The sequence below is a fragment of the Trifolium pratense genome, linkage group LG6 (assembly GCF_020283565.1).
Source record: "Trifolium pratense cultivar HEN17-A07 linkage group LG6, ARS_RC_1.1, whole genome shotgun sequence".
Taxonomy (NCBI): Eukaryota; Viridiplantae; Streptophyta; class Magnoliopsida; order Fabales; family Fabaceae; genus Trifolium; species Trifolium pratense.
Genome location: NC_060064.1, coordinates 11,475,664 through 11,485,828, shown reverse-complemented (window position 1 = coordinate 11,485,828; position 10,165 = coordinate 11,475,664). Strand labels below are relative to the sequence as shown.

Here is a 10,165-nt window from a genome sequence, read left to right as displayed (position 1 = left end):
TTATTTTACTAAACCTATGATATTTTATGAACATTGGTAATATATAACTATTATTATAGACCTCAAAATTAATCTATTGATTACATCTGATATTTTATAAATACTAACAATATATAATTATTATTATAGGAGTTCAAAATTTTGATTTGAGGCCTCCAAAATTTGGAGGCCCGATGCCGTCGCTCACCCTGCACCCCTATAGAGGCCGGGCCTGAGCGGCCATATTTGAATTTTACGGCGGAGCAGGGTAGAGGTGTTGGTGGTGGTCAGTGGTTGCTTTAGAGAGAAAGAAGAGAAAAATATTTTTAGAGAGAGCTTCTAAACTTTTAAATGTAAGCAAAGACAAGAAAATGTAAAAAAAAAAAAATAAAATAATAATGTTGCTGCCCAGGATCGAATTGGAGACCTTCAGTGTGTAAGACTGACGTGATAACCACTACACCACAGCAACCATCTCAAAGATAATTACATTAAAGAAAGAAACATACAGAAAAAACAGAATTATTTATAGTTTTATATCGTTCATATTAGTAAATAATTTTTTGATGAAATTCATGTTATTAGTATTCTACTATTTTTTTACTAAATAAACGATATTCGTTCATTCAAATTGATAGAGTACATTGATACAATACAAATTCCAAATTGTTAAAAATAAAAATGATGAATCTGCAAACAAACTCACAACATCAATGGTTAATAGCATAAAACAGAAAATTGCATAAACCTATATATTTGACTATATTGAAGTGTATGGAATATTCATGTCTTCGGATCTGTAGCGTTGATGATGCCAAAATCATTGATTGGATTTGCATTAGATCGAATTTAATCATTCAACCTAAAACAAATGAACATCGCACCAAGACATAAAAACAAAATAAATTGCACTAAGACGAGAAATCAACCGCATGACGAGAAATTTTTTTAAAAATGTCACGTTAAGACGGACGCCGAAATCATAAAAATAAAAAATAAAATAAAAAAACACAAAAAAAAACACTAAATATATGTGAAAGTCACGCTTATTTAACTAACATGAAATAAAGAAAAAACAATTAGGAGGGTGGTTCAAAGCAGTGTTTTAAAAACCGGACCGGACCGGCCGGTCGAACCGGTTGAATAGGAGGTAAACCGGTCTGGTCTGATTGTTGGACCAGACATGCTAATGAACCGGTGGAAACCGGAATGAACCGGAAAAACCGGCGAACCAGCGGTTTTTTGAACCGGCCGGTTTATTTGCAGCAGATTTTTTTAAATATTTTTTACTTTTTTTTTTTACGCTTTTTTTTTTTCTTTCTTTTTTTTAGGCTTTATTTATTTTTTGTTACATTAAACAACACGTACAAAACGGATGTAAATTACACTTGAGAGAATCCATTCCCAAAATAATAACAATATAAAAGAAACAAATGTTTGCTCAAAATTATTAACCCATTTGAATATTCCAAGAAAAAAGTAACAATTTCATCCCATGAACTAAAATTCATAGATCAATCACCGAAAATGTTTAAACTTGGCTAACAAAATCAATATTAGGCATGTTTGAAAGAAAAAAAAACAATCCGTGAGATGAAAGAAAGAAAGAAAGAAAGAAAGAGAGAGAGAAGAAGAAGAAAGAAAAGAAAGAACAAAGATCTGGCTAAATAGTGAGGAGAAAAGAATCAAAGAAAAGAGACAAAAAAGGAAGAAAAAAGCCTAACATGGAGGAAGAGAGAATATAGAGCGGCTGTGCAAGTTGGTTGTGTAATTGGAGTAATGAAATTTCAATTTTAGGGTTATAACTTTTATTTGGGCTTTTGGGTTAACAAAACTAGGTAAATTAATAGCTCAAAGTATTATAAAAAGACTACTTTTTTTTTTAACCAGATAAAAAAAATCAAGTATATTTGACATACAATTTTTTTTTTTGGTAAGATATACAATTATTATTTATTTTTTTAAAATCTATAAACATAATTTATTTGTATATGACATTCTTTATATAAAAATTTATTTATTATTATTAGTGGTCTATGTCCTTGTTTTATAGAATTTATGGCATTCTTTTTATGAAATTTTCAAATTTTCATATTTTTTATACTTTTTTAACTGCAAAATTATCCGATTCAAGCGGTTTAATAACTATATAGTCTTATCATATAGACCGGTTTATTCCATCGGTTTAATCCGGTTTGTCATGCGATTCGACCAGTGACCCAGTGGTTCGACCAGTGACCCAGTGCCCTCGTCGGTTCAATGACCGGCCCAATTTTTAAAACACTGGTTCAAAGCTAAATTGATCATAAACCTCTCTATTACCGATAAAAAGATAAAAAGAAGGAGAAAGAGAAAAATAATAACGATTAAAAAAAAAGTGGAAGGAAAAATTGTTTTGCGGCACCTTATTACTACTACTCTACTATATACAGTATATTTGAACTACATCTTTCCATATCATTCATTTTCATTAAATACTCATCCAACTTCAGACCCACCATAAGATTCATCATGCACATTGGACTGGGCAATGGGCTTAAAGGCAAAACCAAACTAGCCCAATTAATATGAGAAAGGAAACAGGCCCAAAACAATTAAACTCTAGGTGTCCATTTGGCGATATAAGGCCTGGGCGAGGTAGACAATGAAGGATACCGCCCATAAGATGGATTTACGTACGATAACAAAATATCTTCATCCTTCTCTGCCTTAGCGATTAACTTGGGAATGAAGAAACCAACTCCTTGAAACTGCCATGGCTTGGAGACCAAGGTTTTATTCCTACTTTCACGCTGCACCACCGGAAAAGGCGCTGAAGATCGGATTTTTAGGAGCCCTTGCTTGGAGAAGAAGACTAGAAGCTCTATAAATAGCTCCTCACTTTCATTTGTAAAGGGACGAATTCTGACTGATAAAACTCCCAGGGTTGTTGGGATTGAACTGAGGGTAATCACACCATTTGATCAATAACACAAACCCCCTTGTTTTTCACCAGAACATTTTGGCGCCCACCGTGGGGCTGCGGTAAAATCATTTGATCCCAGCCTATCACAGCAACTAGACGAAAAATCAAACATCTTCACATGGCTGGAGAACACGAAAACCACGACAACTCTAACGTTAACACCCTGCAAGCCGCCGTCGTAGAGATTCGGCGCTTACAAACTCAGATTGCGGCCATCGAAGCCGAAAGAACTAATGAGAAAGAAAGGAAATTGCTTAAATATTCAAATTCATACAAAGGAAATACAACGGAAGCAAAGAAAACAGAAGCAAAATAACAAAGATCCCAAAATCCGAAAGCAAATTACAAATACTAGAAAGAAAAACACAAAACGGAAAGATGAGCAAACAAAAGGCTTCAGGGCATGGTAGAACCCCCCAATTCACCAGCATCGGCAACGGCGATACGGTGCATTTCCTCCAATGCCCGTTTCACCCTCTTCGCCTTCACCATATTCTCGTCAATAGGCTTCAGATCCTCCCTTAGTTCGCTTTGTTTGTCCAGAAGGTCCACCAAAGAATGGCGCCGGGAAATCAACTTAGCAATGTCATCCCTAATCTCGCCTTGAAGAGCCCTTTTCCTCTTCACCAGCGGCTTCATCTCCTTATTCAGCATCGCCAAACGATCATCCACTCTGCGCTCCTCATTGAAGCATATCCCCAAGATCTCCTCTTGCACACCCATAGTCTCCTTCGTAATCTCTATCTGGCTGTCAACAGCTTCAGTGACTTCGGCGTGGCACTCCTTCACATTTTCCACAGCGATCACAAAGGATGCACTATCCTTCAGTTCCTTCTCCAGACGAAGCACACTATCGAGAAAGCGTTTCTCTTCTTTGGTCAACCTCCAGCAGTAGTCGTTAAGCTCCTTGACGAATTCAGAAAATTCGCCAAAATCTTCCATCAAGTCTTCAGTATTGATGGTCAGCATGCGACGGAGCCGCTTGATAACCGGAGAGGCGGGAGACTGACCGCATTCAAAAGGAGGATTTTTGGGAGACATAATGTGGAAGAGAAGTCTAAAAGGTTAGCGAACAACAAGGAATGAGTTAATCGGGGCATTGAACGCTTCATTTATAGACAAAGAAATCTCATCGTGGCAATAGCTAGTGGGGAGACGGTTGAGGAGGATTATACACGAACAGAGGAACGTGCGCCAGGGAGTGGGAGAGGATGTAACTTCGCGCCAAGAATTATGGAGGGAAATTCGAATTGTACTTAAGCATTTCATTCCTACGGCTCTCATGCTTGGGGGGCTGTGGACTGGGCAATGGGCTTAAAGGCAAAACCAAACTAGCCCAATTAATATGAGAAAGGAAACAGGCCCAAAACAATTAAACTCTAGGTGTCCATTTGGCGATATAAGGCCTGGGCGAGGTAGACAATGAAGGATACCGCCCATAAGATGGATTTACGTACGATAACAAAATATCTTCATCCTTCTCTGCCTTAGCGATTAACTTGGGAATGAAGAAACCAACTCCTTGAAACTGCCATGGCTTGGAGACCAAGGTTTTATTCCTACTTTCACGCTGCACCACCGGAAAAGGCGCTGAAGATCGGATTTTTAGGAGCCCTTGCTTGGAGAAGAAGACTAGAAGCTCTATAAATAGCTCCTCACTTTCATTTGTAAAGGGACGAATTCTGACTGATAAAACTCCCAGGGTTGTTGGGATTGAACTGAGGGTAATCACACCATTTGATCAATAACACAAACCCCCTTGTTTTTCACCAGAACACACATATATATATATATATATATATATGGGGCTGCTAACTTAGACCCAGTTGGGTCTAAATTAGCAAAGTGCACCTTTTCAGTTTGACCAAAATACCCATTCTTTTTAATTAATTAACCAAATTACCATCAATAGACAGGGATCCAGTGTCGCGCGCGTACCGCAGGACCATGGTTACAGGCCGTTGATTTCCATCATACGGCCAAGATCTGATCTCATCAAGACTGTCTGATCAATCAGACAGCCCAGATCATCCGAATCCATCAGATTCCAGCGCGTGCACCACACTGGATTACACCCTGGAGAGAGAAGAATCTACTTTTTAAAAGCAGGACACGTGTCACTGTCTGATTGGCTGGGCGTGATTTTTTTCCATTTAATACTTTGAACTCAATTATTTCGTTGTAAATTAATTTTTTATTTTTTTTTTATACGAAAATTCATAATTTTTTTTTCTCTACAAATAGAGACTTGGTTCGTTTGATTTGGACACAGAAAAAAAAACCCAATTTTTCACTACCTTAATCTCATTTTTCACTACCTTACATCAACTCACTGAAACCATTCTACCAGGAAAATGGTTTCAGATTACAACTCTCTGAAACCATTGTACCAGATAAATGGTTTCAGAAGCAAACACAATTAATAAATTACTCACTGAAACCATTCTGCCAGTAAAATGGTTTCAGAATACAACTATGTGCAACCATTCTACAAGCTAAATGGTTTCAGAAGCAAATAACTAATAATCAACTTACTGAAACCATTCTACCAGCAAAATGGTTTCAGATTACAACTCTCTGAAACCATTGTACCAGATAAATGGTTTCAGAAGCAAACACAATTAATAAATTACTCATTGAAACCATTCTACCAGTAAAATGGTTTCAGAATACAACTATGTGCAACCATTCTACCAGTAAAATGGTTTCAGAAGCAAACATTAGTTTTTAATTACCGTTTTATCTCATTTAATTAACTAAAAATAGTTTCAGGTCTCCAAAAATTTCATAAAATATACCAAAAGTTCCAGAATATTATGTACTATTTTCCTGGTATAATGGTTTCAGTGAGTTGGTTGAGTGGTGCGTGTTAAATTACAACACACAAGTAACGTATTTAGTAGACAAAAAATGAGATTAAGGTAGTGAAAAATTGCATTTTTTTTTCGGTGTCCAAATCAAACGAACCAAGTCTCTATTTGTAGACAAAAAAAAATTATGAATTTTGGTATAAAAATAAAAAAATAAAAAATTAATTTACAACGAAATAATTGAGTTCAAAGTATTAAATGAACAAAAATCACGTCCAGCCAACCATTGTGTGACACGTGTCCTACTTTTAAAAAGCAAATTTTTCTCTCTCCAGGGTGTAATCCAGTGTGGCTCACGCGCTGAAATCTGATGGATCAGGATGATCTGGGCTGTCGGATTGATCAGACAGTCTTGATGAGATCAGATCTTGGCTGTCTGATGGGAATCAACGGTCTGTAACCATGGTCCTTCGGTACGCGCGCGACACTGAATCCGCGTCTATTAATGGGTATTTTGGTTAATTAATTAAAAAGAATGGGTATTTTGGTCCAATTGAAAAGGTGCACCTTGCTAACTTAGACCTAACTAGGGTCTAAGTTAGAAAACCCCTATATATATATGGTGGATTCTAGGATGAGGGATCTATTAAGTCCCTCACCGGTATACCACTTATTTTAACCATTAGATTGAATAGGCTTACTTGATGTAATAATTCATTACCACACCCAATTAATTTCTCACTCTCCCTAAGATCACATTCTCTCTTCCTCTCCTGCACTTTCTTTAACCGTTCCTTTATCTCTCCAGACACCACTAAATATTAGTAATACAGTAATTACTAAAATTATCTTTTTTGGTGTGAAGCAAAAATTATATTAATGGTGTAAAGTTGGAATTTAATGTCTTTACATTGACCAAGCTGTTACAAATTAAATCTACTATATAAGAAAAGAAAGTACCTATGAAATTCCTAATTTGCCCCTTTTTCATTTTTTGACACATAATCAATTCAGGGTTATTTTATGTCTTTATTAAAAAACGTTAGTAGAAAAATGCTAAAAAATTCTTAGTAGGAATCGAACCCTTAACCTTTTACTTACAATTCTTATTAGATTTACCACTAAGCCATATGAATTAATTTGTTATATTTTTGGAACCAACATATAATCAACATGAGTTAAGTTAAAAGAAGAAAGAGGAAGTGTTTATTTATTTTTTCTTTTTTATAATAAGAGAGTAAAATTCATGTACAAATAAAAGGAGAGATTCAATGAAATTCTTTATTTCAACGTCATAAGTGCATTATACCAAATAAGACAACAAATGTATGGTTTTTTTTTTTTTACAATATAGAGGTACATGGTGTTGTTTCCATTTATTTATGATATTTTATTTGAGTTCAACCCTTTCTTTAGTGTAATTTTATCATTTATTGTTTATGTTTCGTTATTTTAGATTCACTCAACTTGATTTATGGACTTCAATCCAATATTTAATTAAGTTAATTTTCAATTTGTAGGTCAACTCAATAAATTTAATTAATTTAATACAAGAATATGGTGGGAGAAAAACTGAAAAACTCCCGTAAAAAAATGGTGAGACAAAAATAATAAAAATTGTCAGTTACCTCAAGAGGATTATTCTCTACAGTTGCGCGTGAATGATACATTTAGTTTAAAAAAAAAACAATAAAAATTAAATACAAAGTTGAAAATAGTTGAAAAATAAATGACATTTTTTAGAAGTTTTTTTTTAAAGATTTTTTGTTTTTGATATAAGGACTAATATTTTTTTTAACAAACCAAAATGAGATATATTAACATAGAAAACCTCCCCAACACAAGACGTACCGAGGTAGACTACAAAAGTTTACAAAGAGTCGGAGAAACAAAACCATAAACAAATCACACAAGAAAGATATAATAAGAAAGATATGACTTTCATTCTTATGAGATTTTTCTATGCGGAAGAAAATTATTGGAGAAAAAAAAAAGGACTAAAATATTATGTTGCCTATTTTTTTTAAATAATTTTACGGGTTATATTCAAATTAATACGGGAACCTAATTTTTTTGGATATATCTACGGGTCTTATATTTTTACTCATATATTAGTAAAGTTGTTTATTTTTTTTTATATAATTTTACAAGTTATAGTCATATATTAGTATGGGGACATAATCTTTCGTGTGAATTCTACGGGACCTATGTTTTTCTTTTTTTTTAGACTAGCAACAAACAATATTCATTTATTCAAGTAAGTAGAGTACGTGTGAATCTGCACTGAATCTGAATCGGAGCAAATCTGCAAATCTGAACAAAACAAACATTGTACTACAACGGAATTAAACCGGCACCGTACCAAGACGCGAACTCAAGACAAAAAAACTCTGCACTAAGACGGGATTAAAACAACATTAGACAAGAACAACAAAAGAAAACTCAAATGAAACATAAGAATGTGTGAAAAATCACTTATTTAAATAAAAAAAAATATAAAACAATCAAAAAGGGGTGATTTTAGATAAAAATTGATCCAAAATCACCCCTCATTGAAAGATGAACAAGAATAAAAAGCAAAAAGTAGGGTTTACTATGTTGTTGTTGTGGGGCGGCTATGAAAAAGCAAAAAGTGGCATATGTTTTTCCTCTTATTAATAAGATTTCATGTTCTTTAATAATTTATGTAGGACTATATATATTTATACTCATCAATTAATAAGATAACCTTTTTTTTTTATTTGTACGAGACTTATAATTTTAATCATATATTAATAAAGTTGTTTATTTTTTTATAATTTTACGGGTTATACTAGATCAAATATTAATACAAGGACCTCATTATTTTGTTCATTTTTACGAGCCATATTTTTTTTTTATTAATATATTAATAAGGTTGCTCATTCTTGACAAATATTTATACTCATGCATTAACAGAAGGATATAATCTTTTGTGTGATTTCTGCGGTGCCTGTATTTTTTTTTTGAACAAACTAAAATGAATTTTATTATTAATAATGAGTCCTGATTGACACAAGGTGTGCCAAACAAAACAACAACAGTTTATATCATACACGTACGCAGGGCCTATGTTTTTACTCTTATTAATAAAATTTACTGTTTTTAACTATTTTTTGTGAACTTAAATTTATACTCATATATTAATATACGATAACCTGGTCTTCTATGTGGTTTATGCGGGACCTATGTTTTTTACTCATATTAATACGATTAATACGTTTGTCCGTTCTTTTATAACATATACGGAACCTATAAAATACTCATATATTAATATGGAAACTTTTTTTTTTGTGATTTATACGGGGCTTATACTTTTATTTATATATTAATTAAGTTGCCTATTTTGTTTTACCATTTTACGGGTTATACTCATATTTAATACGGTGACCTAATTATTTTGATGATTTTTGTGAGACCTATATTTTCACTAACATATTAACAAGGTTACCTATTTTTAATAATTTTAAAATGATATATTTATACTCATATATTTAATACAGAGACCTAATTTTTGGTGGTTTTTACAAGGCCTGTGTTTTTACTAATATATTAATAAGGTAACCTATTTTTCCATAATTTCTACATTATCATTTATATTCAAATATTAATACGGAGACATAAGGTTTTTTTGTGATAGTTTTACCATTGTTCTTTTTCTATTTTTTTACCAAATATTATATCTTTCTATTTTTTTAATCTTTTAATCTACTTCCCAATAAATTACTATTTTATGTTATCAAGTGAAGTTTTCAATTTTTTACTATTTTTTTTAGACCTATATTTATAATTATATATTAATACGAGATCCTAATCTTTTGTGTGATTTCTGGGGACCTATGTGTTTTTATTTGGTACATGGGGACCTATGTATTTTACTCATATTAATAAGTTTGCCCATTCTTTTATAACATCTGCGGGACCTATATTTAAACTCATATATTAATATGGAAACTTTTTTGTTTGTGTGGTTTCTACGGGACTTGTACTTTTAATTATATATTAATTAAGTTGTTTGAAACAAAAATAAAATAAAAATTAAGTTGTCTATTTTTTTTACAATTTTTCTGGTTATACTCATATTTAATACGATGACCTAATTATTTTGATGACTGTGGCGAGACCTATCCTATATTTTCACTAACATTTTAATATGATTGTCTATTTTTTAATAATTTTTACGGGACTATATTTATACTCATATATTAATACATGGACATAAGTTTTTTTTTGTGATTTTTCAACACCTATGTTTTTACTAATATATTAATAAGGTAGCCTATTTTTTTTCTTCATAATTTCTACATTATCTATATTTATATTCCTAAATTAATACGGAGACCTAAAATTTTTTTGTGATGGTTTTACCATTGTTCTTTTTCTATTTTTTTTA

General features: G+C 32.6%; 1 non-coding gene across 1 annotated transcript; it reads right to left on the bottom strand.

Annotated features, from left to right (window-relative positions):
- Positions 1–378: 378 nt before the first annotated feature.
- TRNAV-UAC lies at positions 379–451 on the bottom strand. Its single transcript has one exon. It is a non-coding gene; the product is annotated as a tRNA-Val (tRNA).
- Positions 452–10,165: the final 9,714 nt, after the last annotated feature.